This window comes from Diabrotica undecimpunctata, chromosome 1, assembly GCF_040954645.1.
Source record: "Diabrotica undecimpunctata isolate CICGRU chromosome 1, icDiaUnde3, whole genome shotgun sequence".
NCBI lineage: Eukaryota > Metazoa > Arthropoda > Insecta > Coleoptera > Chrysomelidae > Diabrotica > Diabrotica undecimpunctata.
The window spans coordinates 11,430,152-11,449,285 of NC_092803.1; the positions used below are offsets into that span (position 1 = coordinate 11,430,152).

A 19,134-nucleotide genomic window follows, 5' to 3' on the forward strand; every position below is an offset into this window, starting at 1 on the left:
CCGTTTTGTCACCCATCCATTTATGATTTCTATATTGCATGCTTTTCTTATGTTTTCGCTTCTCTCGCTGTCCAACAGACTTTTCCCTGATATTCGTCCAAGTATTTTCATCTCTGTTGTTTCTAGTAGTCGTCTCGTTTTAAATGTGTCTTGTCTCCGCCGTGTATGTTAATATAGGTCTAATTGCTGCTGTATAGATTCTTGTTTTTGTGTCTTGTCTTAGGTGTTTGTTCTTCCAGATTGTGTCATTAAGACATTCCACGGCTTTACTTGCTTTTAAGCTTTGTTGTCGTACTTCTTTAACATCTCCGTAACTAGTTATATCTATTCCCAGATATCTAAACCTTGCTTCCTGCTTTATTATTTTCCCATCAATTTCAATTTTAGAAATATAGAAGACATAAATGGATGGGTGACAAAACGGAAACCGGAGTGGAACGAACACATTAGTAGAATGGCCGAGGATAGGATAGTACGAATAGCACGAGATAAGTCACCAAATGGACGAAGAAGTATTGGCAGGCCAAGAAAAAGATGGTGCGATAATTTAAACAATTTAGGAGGCTAATATTGAAGAAGAAACAGGCTTTAAAGCCTTTATATAAGAAGGGAAAAGAAGAAGAAGACTTACCCTCTCCCTTTATAATGTCATCGAATGCTATAGTCTGTGGTTTAGTGCGCATTTCGATCCGCATCGCCCCGCCTCGAATTTTCCCATTGGCTCTTGACCTGGAAATCCCTATTTATCGCTCGAACAGCGCATATAAATATTGGCGATTTTCAGGTCAGCCAAGTCAGTCCCTCACGGGCTCTCCGAGAGCTTAGTGGTCTCGGGGCTCTGCTTCCTGCATTTATTTTCCATACTCTGTGGCTGAGAATTGTTTCAACTTAACTTGGTCTTTTATTTCGACGAAGAAATTGTCATGTAAGAAATATCTTGCCTTTTTCAAGGCAAGACACCGAAGATAAATATTTTCCAAGTCCATAACCCGAAAATGGACTTAAGTAGAGGAGCTCTCGACAGTATATTCGAAGCCCTCTACAGAGCACCCGGAGACAAGAGAAGGTGGTTAGACCCTTATTTGTTCCCCCGAGGTGACAATAATGACTTTTTCTGTTGCTATTCTTAGATGAATTCAATGATATGGCTTTTGGCCTATTCCACTTCGACCTTTTCAGATCTATTGTGATCCTCTAGCCCTACATTACATTCTTTATCCTGACCTTTTTAAAGGTCTAATAACTGTGGATATTCTTGAGAAACGTGGGGTTTTTGTTGCCCCACTTTAATTTCAGATGTTTCTTGTTCACAAAGGATCAATATCTAACACTCTGTATCTCGATAGGCATATTCTAACACTTTCTTTAGCAATTTTGTACATCAAGTGTTTTTATCACAACTTTTTGACTATACTTACCTTCTTTAACTGTCAAACAACTTTGGGATGTCATTTACTTCACCTTCTTCATATTTATAAAGCATAAAGAAAGACGTTTCACTTTTTTTAATCGCTTTCCCTTTAGTGCATCATCATCATCATTTTGGCTTTACAACCCTGTGTGGGTCCTAGCCTCCCCAAGGATTTTTCTTCAGTGGTCCCTATCCATCGCCTTCCTCCGCCAAGCACGTATTTCCATATTTCTCATGTCTTCATCGATGTTATCCAGGAATCTTGTTCTGGGTCTTCCTCTTCTTCTTTGACCAATAGGTCTATCAAGGAGCGTTTTTCTAGCTAGGTCGGTTTGCTCCATCCGCATTACATGGCCTACCCACCTCAGACGTCCTATCTTTATGTGTTTTACGATATCTGGTTCCTGGTATATCCTATAGAGTTCGAAGTTGTATCGTCTTCTCCAGACACCATTTTCATTTACCGCTCCATAGATGCGCCTTAGTATTTTTCTTTCGAAACATCCTAACATGTTTTCATTGCTTTTTGTTAAAGTCCAGGTTTCTGAACCATATGTTAGGACTGGGCGTATTATTGTTTTGTAGAGTTTTACTTTTGTATTTCTTGATATAACTGTAGATTTAAAAAGGAGATTAAGCCCAAAATAGCATCTATTAGCGGTGCAAATTCTGCGGTTTATCTCTGCGGTAGTGTCATTTTCAGTATTGACGAGCGTTCCCAGGTATACAAATTCGTTAACTGCTTCGATGACGTCATTTTCTATAACAAGTGGCCGTAGTGTTTGTGTTTTTTAGCCGCTTCCTTTAATGCTACGTACGCCTCTCGTGCTGCGTTTTTCGTTCTCCCAACAATATTGATATCATCAGCATATGCTAAGATTTGCACAGACTTGTTATATAGGTGCATCTGTCCTTTTAATTTGCCCTTCTGTTAAGGCCTCTTTGACAATGCTGTACAAACCGTAGTAGTTTTTAAGAGTTTCTCCTCACTTTCTGGGTCTACAATTAATATCAATTTATTTTCTTCCACTGATGTCAAATTCCCAGAACCTAACTAAGTTCTTCTATATTTCTTTGGCAATTAAAGTTCAATTATCTCAGAGAGGGACAAAATCTCGTTTCCCTGAATTTAAGATCAACGAAAAAGAATTCTTTTTTCTCCTCCGTGAACTTCGGAGGGTTGTAAAATCCATTAATAAAGTTAATCAATAAATTAATAATAATTAATTATTAATAAAATTAATTAATTAATAAAATTAAACAAACTTGCTTGCAGTGAAAAATATTCTTTGAAAAACCGTCTATAATATTGATCTAATGTCAATTTTATTGTAAAATAACCAGAAAAAAATTTTTTCAGTTTAAGATTAAAAATAAGAAAAATAAAGTTGTAGAAAATTTAATTTGTTAAAAATAATGTTTAATAAAATTTTTTATATGGTTGGTAATTTACGAGATGCAGCGTGAAAACCCTTTGCCTCCCTTTTTCCAAGTTGGCGGCCGGGGGACAAGAATGGCGACTCCACAAACTTGAACTTAAGTTAACATATCAAAAAATAAAATAAAATTTCGTTCTCTCAAAACTGTAATCTCAATGTAGGTAACTTTTTAATGGACTAGGATTCTACTGAACAAAATAATTCTAAATCTAATTCTAATAAATTTATTTTAAACATTGAAGTCATTTGTTCGTGATGGAAAACTTAAATCCCATTCAACTTTACATGGGTAGTTTATTATTATCCTTGCCATATAGTTTGATGAATATTGTGATGATGTCATAAAAATAATTTACTTTTGCTTCCCTAATTCTCACGAATAAGCTACTAAATCTCTCTGATAATATCTCTTTAAACTCTCATAATAAAGATATATTGTTATTTTTATAGTTTTAGTCCATATGCAGCACGATCTGGCAAAAGCAACGACCTATAAATCCCTGCAGCATTTTTCAAACGATCAATTTTTTAAGACAAAAGCGGCCGCCTAGCCACACCCTTCGCTAAAACGTCGTAATTATGCAACTCTTCCACGGTTTAATAGAAGAACAAGCTCTAAAACAAGTTGCAAAAGTTCAATAATGAAAGATGACATAATAAACGAACGCATTAGTTCAAAGAGACAGTTCTGATTTAATCTAAGAACATAATCTCGCGATATACGGCGAATGTGGTGTTCCTGCCAACATCGAAACACCTGCTAGCAGTGATATATGTTATTCATATCTGGCAATTAAGAAATTTTAGATGTTTCGTTAGATCTTCAAGGCGTATACTAAATAAATATTAATCATTAGATGAATTTGGTAAAAGTTTGAGAAATAATTGTAAACGAGACATTTAATTAATATTTAGTCATAAATTTATATACGCAATGTAAAAAAAAATATATCTAAAAAAGGAAAGAAAAAGAAAATACAATATGAGAATTTTTTGCATAGAATGTATTTATAGAACACTGAAGAATTAAGTATTTATTACGTATACCAGTTCTCAAAATAAGGCTCTATACTGAGAAGGATTCCACGCAAGAGATACTGACTAGAAATCTCTTTCAACATTTTTTGCCCTGAATAATATGCTGGAGGACCCCATATCATTTTGGGTATCGCATGACATAGGAAAAATAATCCAATTTTCGTATTTTTACTGTTTTTCCTACTTTAAGTTGTTTTTTTAAACGTTGTAATACCTCTTCATTTGTTTCTGGCTAGTTTTTTAACTGCATTAAACTGCAGAAACGAATCGCCCGGAATAGATAATCTCCCAGCTGAACTATATAAAGAAAGTGGGCTTGATAGCATAATGGCATTACAGCAGCTTTTAAAAGAAATATGAACTTAGAAATCCCTCCCCAATGATTGGAATACTTTGCACCATACACAAACAAGGACATATCTTTTAATCTTCTAACCACAGAGGAATTATATATATACTCAGTGACATTAGAAGTGTTACACCCCGAAGGAATAATTTCTTGAAATTAATTTTTTGGCAACATGGTAGATTTACATCAAGAATAAAACGATAGCGTTGTCAAGAATTTTTATTAACAAGTAATCAAAAAAAAAAATTAATAATGTGTTTGGCGACCCCGTAGCTGAATACACTCCTGTATACGTCTAGGCATTGACAAAATGAGATGATCGATGTCTGCTTGTGGCACCTCGTTCCAAGCAACTTGAACTTCATGTATTAACTGTACCAGAGTCTGTGGAGAATGGTGCAAAGTGGACAGTCTCCTTTCCATCATATCCCATACATGTTCGATAGGATTTAAATCCGGAGCACGGGGTGGCCATGGCAAAACATTAACGCCAGCTTCTTGGAGAAAGTCCATAGTTTGACGAGCAATATGAGGACGCGCGTTGTCTTGCTGAAAAAGGACGTCTCGAAGGCCGTCGCGATAAGGCAGTAAAGTGGTTTGTAAGATGTCATCAACATAACGCGCAGCTGTCATATTACCTCGAATAAACACAAGTGGTGATTGGCTACCATGGACAATAGCCCCCCAAACCATTACTCCAACTGTCCTGTGTACATGTCTCTCAACAGCAAACCCGATATCTCGTCGCTCTCCACGGCTTCGTCTTACCATCCTACGACCATCGTGCGTTTCTAAACAGAATCTTGATTCATCGCTGAATGCTACATTACGCCATTCTGCCACCCAATGCTGCCGTTCTCTGCACCAATTCAAACTTTGATGACAGTGATCCGCAGTCAAAGGAAGCACTAGTCGTGGGCGGAATGAAACCAGTCCAAAGGCTCGAATGCGACGATATAGTGTACTCATACTAATAGGTCTACCTACTACTCCAAACCATTGGTCAGCAATTTGACGCGTAGTAGCAAAACGGTCTCGCAGAGCAAGTAATCTAAAGCGCCTATCTTGACGCTCTGTGGTACGCCTCGGTTGACCAGTAGGTCTTCTTCGTGTTCCTCTACCTTCGTTTGTCCAAACACGACAAACACGCATAACCGTCATTGCCGTACAATTAACGCGACGGCTATTTCGCGATACGACAAACCCATATCTCTATACGCAATAATTCTGCCCCTGTCAAAATCGCTTACATGGTGGTAATTTTGATGTCTTCGAACTCGAGGCATTTTCTTACACTGAATACAATTAGACTAAGAAATAATAACTAAAAATGTCTATACAAACCGGTTTTTACAAAACGGTATCTTCACAAAAAAGTTTAAAGGTAAAACTTTATTTTTACAAAAAGTAGAAAAGATAAAACATTGATATTGTTATCATAGCACAATGTTGTCATTCTGTTGCCAAAAAATTAAGTTCAAGAATTTATTCCTTCTAGGTGTAGCACTTCTAATGTCATTGAGTATATATATATATATATATATATATATATATATATATATATATATATACATATATATATATATATATATATATATATATATATATATACATATATATATATATATATATATATATATATATATATATATATATATATACAGTGTGAAAACCACTCATGGAATAAAATTGTTTGTGTCCTTATTATAGAAAATAATTAAAAACACGTTAACTTTTAAATTTAAATGTGCGCTTTTTAAACATAAATTTAAATGTATAGGGTGATCCACGCAAGTCTGGCATAGTTCATAATCCTTATTTTTAATAAAACACCCTGTATATTTTAATGTTTTTAAAAGATTCTTAACAACCTGATTTCAACGAACTATATTATGTGTAGGGTCTATAATAAATAATACAAGGTGAAATTTTGAAATTAATAATTTATCACGTGTTATGGTATTATTTTAAATTAGCTAAATACAGACAATACACTTCTACTCTTAAGTGTCAGTATATTGGGGAAAATTTCTGTTTAGTAACCGTGTTAACATTTTTTGTCATGAATAGGTAAAAACTGTCTAGATAGTCTGCTAATTAAACTAAATCGGTAAATAATGCGGATTTTTATCAATCAGTTGTTGGTGTGTTGACATTTTACATTACAATAATAAATTTCTAATTAAAAGCTAATCCTTGCAGAAATAAAAATGAAATATTTAACTGAGACCCGCCGAATTGAGATTTTAATGATGATCGGTTACGGGGAGAATTGTAAAAGTCAAGTTGAAGTAGCAAACTTATTTAATCAGAGGTATCCTAAGTTGCCTAATATTGCACAAGGTAGTGTGTCTAAAATTTATGCACAATTTAGAGAACTTGGTCAAACCATTAAAAAGAAAACCGAACTTCATTGAAGATGAGGTGAAAGTGGATATTTTGTTAAGTGTCACACAACTGTCCTAAGGTGTCTCCACGAAGAAAAACTTCATCCATATAAATTGACTTTTGTGCAGGAGCTAACAGAAGACGATCCAGATCGTAGAATGGATTTCTGCGAATGATGAATAAAATTAACACAAATGAAATAGCTCTTGGCACAATTCTTTTTCTAATGAATCAACATTTACATTGAACGGAGAGGTAAACCGACAAAACTGTAGATATTGATCAGCGGAGAATCATTGGATGTGTGAAATACACACTCAGTATCCTCAAAAGTTGAATGTTTGGGCAGGTATTATAGAAGATCATATTATTGGTCCTATATTTGTAAATGGTAATTTGACAGCGGAAAAATATTTAAGCATGCTAAAAGACGATGTTCTGCCTCAGTCTACAGCCTCTGCCGCTTCTCGCATTTCGACCGCAAATCATTTTCTGTCCATCCATTCGTCTTCTTTGATGGCTCTATCTCTCATTATGTGCCGTACATTTTCTTCCCAGGCAACTGAAGGCTTTCCCCTTCTTCTTCTTTGTTGTGGTATGTAATTTAAAGCTTTATTTGGCTATCTATCTTCATTTATTCGCTTCACGTGACCATACCACACTTGTTGTCTCGTTTCAATTCTGTCTACACTGGAATATATAGTATTTGTCCTCCTTCTAACCACTACCACAGAGGAATTACGCTTCTAAATGCAGCGTATAAAATATTTTCCACAGTACTATCTCACCGTATGGCACCATATGCAGAACGTATAGTAGGAAAATACCAGGCTTGTTTCAGAGGTAATAAATCGACGATTTATCAGATTGCAACCCTGAAACAAATTTTAGAAAAAACACTGCATTATGCCATTAATACTCATCACATATTTATAAACTACAAAGCAGCCTACGACTCTGTGAATAGAAGATAAATGTTCAAAGCAATGAAAGAGCTAGGAATACCAAATCAGTTGGTAAATTTAACAACACTAACTCTTGAAAGAGTTGAATGTAGAGTACGAATTCAGGGGAACTGTCTGAACCTTTTAAAACAAATAACGAGCTGCGCCAGGAGACCCTTTCTCTTGTATACTGTTCAATCTGGCTCTGAAAAAAGTAATACCTATATCACAAATTACAACCATTGGTTCAATATATAATAAATCAGTGCAGATCCTTGGTTATGCTCATGATATCAATATTATTGGGAGAACGGAAAACGATGTACGAGAGGCGTATGTAGCATTAAGTAAAAGAATCGGCTACAAAAATGGGTTTAATAATAAACACCAATAAAACGAAGTATATGAAAATAAGCACTCAACCACAAATAAATTATGAATGAAAACGACGTCACCGAAGCAGTAAACGAATTTGTATACCTGGAAGCGCTCCTTAACAATGAAAATAATACTACTGTAGAGATAAACCGCAGAATTTGCATGGCCATTAGATGCTATTTTGGACTTAATCTCCTCCTTAAATCCACAATTATATCGAGAAATACAAAAACACAAAACAATAATGTACTCGCTTCGGCGGTACATATATTACAATTTGAACGATACAGAGAATATTACCAGCGACACGCAAAATGGCAAAGCGTTCCACATTTTTGAAAGCTGGTCGCAAAACACGGGTTTTATATTGTCTAGTGAAAAGACACGTTATTTAATATTTAGCAAAAGAAAAAATTATCCTTATGTTCAATTAACACTAAATGGAGTTGTCCTGAAACACGCAGAAGGAATAAATTTTTTAGGACTTTCTTTTGAACGTAACTGAAATTGGGAAAGCCACATAACCAATCTGCAACGTCCTTGCCAATCCAGAATTAATCTACTAAAAATTCTGTCAAATACCTCTTGTGGGGCCTATACAACAACCTTACTTACTCTATACAGATCACTAATACGAAGTAAACTAGACTACGGCTGTTTATGCTACGATACTGCTAATAAAATATCTTTAAAAAACTTGACTACATTCATAATATGTGCTTGAGGTTAGTTTTAGGTGCTACAACAACTAGTCCAGTAAGTAGCTTACAAGTTCTGGCTAATGAACTGCCAACGAAGGCAACTCCTATTACTAAATTACGTTGCCAGAATTTCAGCTAACAACAGCAACGTAACCTACTCAACAATACTTTGCAGAACAAATATGTCGTCCGATCTTTTCCTACCATTTCCTGAACGAATAAAACGTATTGGTCTTAATTTAGAACAGTTCAGTCTTACTATGGCAATTCATGCTAATTTTCCTCCTTGGATGATTAAACCTCCAAAAATAGACACGTCTGTAAAAGAACTCCCGAAACATTCCACACATCCTTTCATTATACAGCAAACTTATAAAAATGTAATATCCAAATACCCAACAACCCATCAAATCTTTACTGATGCTTCCAAATGTGATGAAGGACATGCTGCAGCCTACATCTACGAAAACATCAAGTCTACCATACGAATCCCAACAAATTGTTGTATATATACCGGAGAACTTACGGCAATTCACCAGGCCATGAAAAAATGTGGTTCTATCAATGAAAGCAAATTTGTTATCATCACCGATTCAATGGGCGCATTACTTGGAATAAAACAGCTATATACAACTCACGCAATACTTCTCAAGAAAAGTTATATTATCTACAGACACTCAACAAAAAGATATTTCCTTCATCTGGGTACCTTCCCATATGGGAATAAGTGGTAATGAGGAAGTGGACTCTCTGGCAAGCAATGCAACAACCGGCCAAAGTATTGCTATTATAAATCAAATACCTTGGACTGATCACAAAGTAAATATCAAAGCCCACATGTACAGAGCGTGGCAAACTACTTGGGGTCACACTACCAACAAACTCAAGGAATGTCTAAGTCAAGTAAGAACCAAACTCACTTACCAAGTAATAGAAAATACCAAGTCATCATCAACCGACTCCGAATAGGACCACAAGCATATCTTCAACCAGTAGGCTGCTCTGATGTGTACCAAGTGCAACATTCAGTTGTCAGTGAAACATATAATTGTCGAGTGTCCAGTGTACCAGAACGAAAAAATCGCATGTGGCCTAAGTGACAATTTAAAAAATGTAGTAACGTCAAACTTACAGTCTTTATTAAGTTATCTTAAAATGACTAAACTATATACCAGATTGTAAAAAAAATATTTCTTTTATCTAACAATATGTATCTTACTGTTTGTGAATGTCTCCCCGCTAATAACCCTTAGTGGTTGATGCGGGTATATTTGTTTAAATAAAAAAAAAACAAAACAATACTATAGTCCTAACATATGGTTCTATGGTACTAAGGCGAATCTATGGAGCAGTTAATGACAATGGAGTGTGGAGAAAACGATACACTTTGAACTTTATAGAATATACCAGGAACCAGATATCGTAAAACATATTAAGATAATAGGTTTTCAGCTAGAAAAACGCTCCTTGATAAATCCATTAGTCGGAGAAGAGGCAGAACAAGGCTCCTTGATATCATCGATGAATACATGAGAAATATAGGAATACGTGCTTGGCGGAGGAAGGTGATGGTTAGGGACGACCGGAGAGAAATTCGTGAGGACGCTAGGACCTACGCAGAGTTGTAAAGCCAGAATGATGATGATTATATGAAGAGTGTATTAACATAACAAAAAAATATGCTAGTACCAACGCCCTCTCTTATCGAACCGCAAAACTAATTGAGCAGCCTATACTTTAAATACCATATTTACTTATAACCCTTGTAATTTGACAGAATTGTAAATATTCCATCATCAATAAAAAAAGTGTTTATTCAGTGTTGTATTTTCATCGTCACACGGTATATATTTCAACCACAGACCTGGTATTAACAATATTCACAAGCTTCATAAAACTCCAAACTTCTTTTAGAAATATTTTGACAAAAATTAATTTTTATACTAACCCTCAACAGCAATTTATAGAAAAAAAAACCGTATCAAAATCAAAATATTTTTAATATTTTGGTGCTTAGTGTGTTAAGATTTATAACAATCATATTATTCACAAACATTTGCTATTTACCAACCAGACAGAAATATAACAATAAATAATATAAGACACAACTATCGTGAGTCATACACTGCAAGTCCTACATTTAAATGTAATAAAACAAGTCTTTTGTCTAGCGATTTCCACTGATTTAAATCATTATATGACTATAATAAAATTTCCTATTTACCTAATACAGAATTGCTCAATTTTATTTTACGATATAGTGACAGTGCGAATCTAGGTAGGTGTGTTTGTTCATTGAGTGTTTTTAATTTATTCTCAGCAGTTGCAGGATCGTTGATGATATTAATGTAGTATGAACATTATGTTTATGTCTAATTTTTGAATATATAATTATAGATTAAATCGATTATGTAAACAAATGTAACTGTCGTTTTTTCTGATCTTATTAAAATAGTCGATTAATATGATAATTTGCAGAAATCACAGATTGTTAAATAAAAAAGATGATTAAAAAAATAATAAAAATGGTTTTAATATTACCATTGATTCTTCTTTTATTGAAAAAATAACTATTGGGCAATGGAAGATATGAAAAGTATTCCAGGAGTTCTCAAAATCTCTGGTGGTTTCCTGAATCGTTTAATGATTCTCATCCTTCTTGTCATTCTTATCTTCTTTTTATTCTGCTTCTTTATTTTTCTTTTTCTTTTAGTTTATCTCATTTTTGTAATTAGAATTTATTTATACACTTAGGTGCAAAAAGAATTCGATCCATGACATATCTCGCATTTATTGCGAGTTTTAAAACTTGGCACTTGTTTTATGTCATATATAAATTTAAACAAACCCTCGTACAATTACATTAATTAATTTCTAAACAATCCGGTTCCGAGGCTATACATTGTTTCTTTGAGCAGTATTTGTTTTTTACGATTGGTAGGTTGCTAACCTTGCCAATCATCCTCCACATTTTATCCGGGCTTGGGACCGGCTGTGGTAAAAGCAGAGCTACTCAATCCACCCTCAATCACCCCAGGCAGTGCACAAAGACCAACACAAATATACATTTAATAACACCTGTGGACAAAGATCTATGATAGATTATGTTATAACCAACAGAGATATACATCCATCGAAAATAATTGACGTAAGATGCCTCAACTCAGCAGATGTAGGTAGTGACCATAGCCTACTATTATGTAAAATAAGAATCATCCTGCAATACTTCCCACCCAAGAGAGCGGCGACAACACAAACAAAAATCACGGAATCCACAGAATACTTATACAGGAAAAGAATATCAGAGAAGATCGCTGGGAACGAAATATTAGAAAACGATAACATCGAGGAAAGCAGGGAAAAACTCAAAAATAACATAATTAATGCAGCAACAGAATCACTTGGAAAGAATAAAGTAATTAACACCAAAATATCAACAGATTACGAACACGACTTCTACGGAACACAAAAAAAATATGGAGAATGATCAGAGGACAAAGAAAAGAAATGAACGAACTAATAAAATCGAAACACATTCAGAAAGAAACATGGGTAGACTTCTTTCGATCCCTATTTGCTAAGATGACGATAATGAACCACCAAGACCAGAGGTGACGACAAACGAAGAAATAAATATTGAGGAGGAAGAGGCTAAGGAAGCATTAAGGAAATTAAAAAATATAAAATCACCAGGAGAGGACAGAATACCGAATGAACTTCTAAACTACGGAGGACCAGATCTGACCAAACAACTATTAAAACTAATCTAAAAAATAATAGAACATAACAGAATTCCTCAAGAATGGAGATCAAGCATCCTAATATCTCTCTTCAAAAAGGGAGACAAATCGGACCCGGAAAACTACAGAGGAGTTAATTTATTAAACACAAATATAATGAAATTGTAACACTAACAGAAGAACAACAAGGTTTTAGGTCGGATTGATCATGCACTGATGCTATATTTTTATAAAATTTTAATAAAACAAACCGGCATATCTATGTTTCGTGGACCTTAAGAAGGCATTTGACCGGGTCAAATTAAAAGGCGTTATTTGACCGGGGTCACATTAAAAGATGTTATCCACTTACTGTACGCAAGAGAGATACCGCTAGGAATAATCAAAACGATCTAATCTACCAAAACAACACAATAAAAGTAAAAGTAGAGGAAGAACTAAATAATCCTATTGAAGCTGGCAATGCGATAAGACAGGGAGATTCCCTTAGACCTTTATTGTTCAACCTGATTATGGATGAAATAATAAAAAAGTAAGAGCTAAAAAAGGAGACCAAATGAAAAAAAAAAACAACCTAAAATAATCTGCTATGCAGACGACGCAATACTACTCTCTCAAAGTGAAGATGATTTACAACGTATGCTGCACCAATTTAATATAACCGCTAGAAAATTTAACATGTTAATTTCCCCAAAAAAGACAAAATGCATAGTTACAACAGCAAATTTACTAAGATGTAAATTGGAGGTGGAAGGTCAGATAATAGAACAAGTGATGGAGTTTAAATATCTAGGCATCGCATTACCTGGCTACGGAAAGCTCGAAACTGAAGTGGAAGATCAAGTGAATAGAGCAAACAGAGCCGCAGAAACAAGACTGACAAGAGAGGACATAACGCATGTTAGAAACAGCAGAGATGAAAACGCTTAGAAAACTTGAAGGTAAGACACTATGGGACAGAGCTAGAAGTACAGATATACGGCGTAGATCAAAGGTGGAGAACATCAAGAACTGGGTAAGAAATAGACGAGTAGAATGGAACAATCATATAAGCCAAATGACAACAAATATAGTAGTAAAGACGGCAAGAGACGATTCTCTAATAGAAAGACGATCAGTAGGAAGACCACGAAAACAATGGAACGACAACTTACTGGAGGCACATTGAAAAACAGAGTCATGTCTATATAAACAGAAGACGAAGAAAACGAAGAGATCTATGGGGCACTGGGAAGTAAATGTAAGTTCGGCGACTCTGCCTAAACAATTTGCCTGAGCTTCGAGTGTCTCTTTAGACAATATGAGACAAATTGGAGCAACTCAAGCATGTTCAAAATTTAATTACAATAATACCAAGACGTGTGCAGGCTGTTATAAGAGCCTGAAGAAGAAAATACTAGGTATTAATAACAAATGACAAACTTTATTTTTTTATAACTGTTTTTTATCAAAAAAGCTCCTCTTCATTTTTTCAATTTTTAAATAATGCCATATGTTTTTATAAATAAATAATTTTTTCACATAAATTGTGTTTTTTTACATTTAATGTTTCTTCTTAAATCTGTGCCCGATTTATAAGTGGTTTCTTCTCTATAAAATAGGCCTTGATCGAATTATTGCTTCGTAAATAATCCAGATGTCTATTACCTTACCGGTACGGAAAAGGCATATATTCAGCCTGATTAAGCCTATGCTCTCCCATTTTAGCATCATTTGGTGCTACCACTAGACTGTCCCTTATATTCCTAATTTTATTTTTTTCTGTGACTTCATTCATCCATCTTAGTATTCTCATTATAGGCGACCTCAATGTAAAAATTAAGGAAGGTCGAGGAGGTCAAACTGTAGGTCATTATAATCTTGGACAACCTAACAATCAAAGACATATATTGTATAAATTTTGTAAAGATAACAACATGATCCATAGCCAAGCGAAAGTGATAACACTGGCATATCTTATAAATGGCTCGTTCAGATTAAGAAATTATGCATAAATAAAGAAGTTACATTGATCCTTAAACCTGAAAAGTAACCAAATACATTACCATCGTACAGACCGATTTCCTTGCTATCCGTAATTTCGAAGCTATATGAGAAGCTACTGCTGCAAAAGCTGAAACTTCTCATAGACGCTAAGGCTCTAAGCCCATCACACCAATTTGAGTTTGGAGAAAGGCATTCAACCATCGAACATCGACCAAGTCCATTGAATAACGGATATAATAGAGAGATCACTAGAAGATAAGAAAGTTTGCTCTGCTGTCTTCCTCGAAGTGACTCAAGCTTTTGATAAAGTATGACACGAAGGACATATAAATATAAATTAAGCAGGATTTCGTCAAGTAAATATACATAATTATTGGGATTATACATTTTAGATAGAGTTTTTTGGATTAAGCTAGAAAAATCCTACTCAGAACTAAAAGAAATCAATACAGGGGTACCACAAAGTAGTGTGAGAGGACCAGTACTATACCTATTATACACTAGTGATATTTCTAAATTAGATCATACCCAATAGCTATCTTTGTTAATGATATTGCCACGTTGGCCGTAGGTGAAGATCATGAAGAAGCAACAAGAAATCTACAAACCTCTATTAACAGACCTAACAACTGTATCAAATGCTGGCGAATTAAATTAAACGAAAAAATAAGTCAGTGCACATTAATTTTACAAATAAGAAAAAACAATACAGTCTTGTTAATGTAAATAATACTCATATATTATATGCCGATACTGCCAAATATTTCGGTATTACATTAGACGCTGGGTTACCCTGGGAGGGTCCATGTTAAAAAGAAAAGTGAACAGCTTAACATCAAGTATAAAAAAAGTGTATTGGTTATTGAGAAGACAATCCAGGCTGTCAATCTACAACAAAATACTTTTGTATTAACAGATTCTAAAATCTTTATAGGCATATGGTATCCAGCTGTGTTGTGCTAGTAAAAGTAATTTAGATATCATCCGGCGATTCCAAACCAAAGTGTAAAGGAGGAGTGCCCTCAATGGGGACCTAGAAATGGATACTGTTAACAAGACTATTGAAAAATTTGTCAAAGTCAGAAACAACGACTTCTTCAACACGTCAATGTTGAGGCCATCCAGCTGCAAGACAACACGGATCTGGCTATACGACTTAAGAGAAAGAATCCGTTCGAGTAAGTTAGTGAAAAGCAGCGTTTAGCGCAAATGATGGTACAGGTTAATATTTGCGCAATACATTAACAGAACCTACGGGATACTAGTGAGTTTGTCCTTACTTTCAAGTTTTAGTAATAATTTAGGCTACAAAAAAGTTACTTATTGATTATAGTTTTCTCAAAAGAGGACTGTATTATCACTTCTATCTAATTAAAGAAAATCTAGGTGTGACCTATACTTAGGTACACTAAAAGCAAGCTCAAAATTAAAATAAGAACCACCTTTTCTAAAGATACTTTTAAATTCTTAGAAGAAACAGAAAAAAAACTTCTCTCGTGATTAATATTATTCTGAGCCAAGATAGGGGAAAGGATCTAAGTAGATTATAATTTTCTCGTTTCTCTTAAATTTAGTAACCTTAATTTCAAATTAAATTTTTGATCAGCAAATCTGTAGTGTGTACTATTTATTACAATAATTAAAATCCCGAGAAAGAAAATCTCAATTAAATCTCATTTAGTTATACTTTTTTATTAAATTTTTTGCATATTCTTGATATTAGTATTAACAAACATGTCCTCTAACAAAATGTACAGTCAATGACGCACCGTTTTGAAATTATAATTTTTTGGCACCATATCAAACTAGCAAGGTTAGCAAATTAAATCTAGTGTTTCAAATAAAAAAAGGTATAAAACATGGTAGGTATTGCATTATATCCGTTATAGGTATTTAATTGCATAAAATCTCAATATTTAGGTCATTACTACAAATGCATGCCATTTGTTAGATCTAATGATCTGCAGATTGTAGTATTCAATGGCAGGTTTTGTACATTCTTTTTTCTGAGACATTTCTAACGTTTGAGTAACTTAATTATACAGATTATTTAAATAGATAAGCGATACAACGGTTTTGTCTACGACGATTTTAAAATGAACTCGTTTTTTATGTGTTTCAGTTAAAATATGATATATGCACTATTAGTACCCATACTTCACTTTTATTATAGTTACTCTTCAGAAAGTTTAAACATTGATATAACGGTTGCATTTTTTTCAATTGTATTATTATTCTCTGAATGTAGTCGAAAAGTCACTTTTCAAACTATTTGAAGCAAAATATATGATTAGAGATTGTTTCCTCTTTGAAGAAGAAAATAATAAACTCAATCAAGACATTTACTGCGATTTATAGTGTTCTCCGTTGCTTTCTGACACCTAATCATCACTAATCTATGTCAGTCCACATATTATCAGTTGACTCTCACCTTTCCCTTTCTTTGTCTATATTTTCTTTAACTTTTCCTAAGTTTTCTTTTCATTCTTTTTCCTCTTGGTGATTATTCCAAAATCGTTCATGCGTTGTACGTGGTCATATTTTTACATATATAGTTGTTTAGTTTTGATATCACCTAATAATGAGTGTTTTACATCCATTATCTCTCACTCTTGATAATGGAGTTGTAGAATCTTTTTTAATTTTTTTCAAAAAGTTTCTGGCCTCAAAGGATATTATTAAGCACAGAGAAGGCTTGTCGCCCCTGTGTATTTCTTTCTTTTGTCTTTGTCGATTGTCTGTAGGCCTATTTACTTATATTCTCGACAAGATTCAATTTCTCTTCCATCTTCCAATATTATATTTTCGCTGTCTCCTCCTACACACATTTTCTTGTCTTCACTAGCTTGACTTGCAGATCCAATCTTGCGCTAATACTCTTTGTTCGTCAGCAAATCATGGTGTACATAGGGTGCTATTGTTATTTAGTGATATCTTCATTCCGCTGCATTTAGTTTTATGTTTTGAGGACTTGTTCCAAGTAAATTTTAAAAAGAGTTGGCGACCGACAACATCCTTGTTTGAGTAATTTATTAACTACAAAACCTCCAGACGTTCTCCCTTTTATTTTTACTTTGTCAGTTGTTCCTTCGTATTGTATAGTCGTTTAACAGTTTTTATTATATTAATAGCTGACCCGGCCACGCTTTGCTGTGGCTTGGTTATTATACGACTAATATTATGTTTAATTTATTTAACAGAGTAAGTATTGCATTGATACGCTAGAACAATTTTATTATTTTTATTATTATTATATTACAAATAAGGGCAGAGGAGCGAGCTCCTATTATGCCCAAAAATCAAAAATAAAAAACATCCTTATAAAACTAATACCAATTATAAAGTTAAGTAAACATAAACAATTAAGTATATGATACAAAAGTTGAATGGTGAGAAAATAAATAAATAAATAAATAATGCTGTCAAAGAAAAAAAAATCCTATAAATAAAATAAACTACAATCAAGTTTATTTTTAAAGATGCTAACACTAGTTGTCGATATGGTGTCTTGATCCAAATTGTTCCAGATATTAAAGATTCTATTTGGCAAGAAGTTCACCCTGGACCTTGCAGTAGTTTGTTCCCTTTTCAATTTGTATCGATGGCCTCTTAATCTTTCGTCTTGATTCAAAGTGAATATGGTGCTTAGGTTCCCAAAGTAATGTTTTAAAATACGGAAGGACATAATTAGATCACCTCGAAGACGTCGCTGCTCGAATGTCGTAAGATGAGCCATGGATAATCTATCTTCATAGTTAGGTCTTACACGACCGTATGCCAGTCTTGTAGCTTTACGCTGAACATTTTCAACTAGGATCTTATGCTTTTGGGCCATCACCATTTGTTGGGTATATAGTAAAACTAATTACCGCTAATCAAAATTTATTTATTTACACCATAATAATGTATTGATCAAATGAACAAATAATAAATTCACAAAGAAGTGTTGCTAGATTTTCGATAAACATGAAATTCATTTCTAATCATTAATTTGAATTTGAGATATTAATACTGAATACCATTGAATTTTATTCGTTACTTTAAGGAAATATTAAGTGAAATGATTTCTCAGCGTTCCTTACAATAATTGTAAGTTGTCTACATTTGGCGCAACTCATTAACTGTAAATTATTAACATTTCAGTAAATTTTAATATTTTTAATTTTTAATTTTAATATTGACTTAATGCAAAAAATTTCATTTTTATTTTTAGCCTAGAGAAAATGTTGAAAATAGTTTGTTTATTGTAAATAAACAATGATGAACATTTTAAAATTATTTTTAATTCTAAACAAAAATAATTCTTTCAAAAATAAAAATATTTTATTCTCAAGTAAAAATCACATGTTTTAAAACACTTCATATACAACTAATAAAAATATAAACCAATAAAAATGTTTGATATCTGATGGTATATGGTATAAATCAGTACATATAACTGTGTGTATACTTCATATAATTTACTTACCATTGCACGTCATCCGCGTCATAGCACGTGAGGTCACATGATACCAACACGAAATATTTAGGCGGTAGGTGTGTTCTTTTTTAGAATCACTTTGCCGAGTACACTGGCATTACAGCCACTAGACATATTTTATTATATACGCGTAGAAATAATATTTAAAGATTTCTATTAATGTTAACTTAAAGAAATACACAATAATATGTTTCATTTAATTTGTATAAATGCATTATAAAGCGTTTTTATGGAGAACATTTGTTCGGAACACACTGTAACTGTCATCGAACGAAGGAAA

At 33.7% G+C, this 19,134-nt stretch overlaps 1 protein-coding gene across 1 annotated transcript in view; it reads left to right on the plus strand.

Annotated features, from left to right (window-relative positions):
* The window catches only part of LOC140444663 (uncharacterized), a 129,342-nt gene that overhangs the window by 35,225 nt on the left and 74,983 nt on the right, over nt 1-19,134 (plus strand). The gene's annotated exons all lie outside the window — the stretch shown is intronic.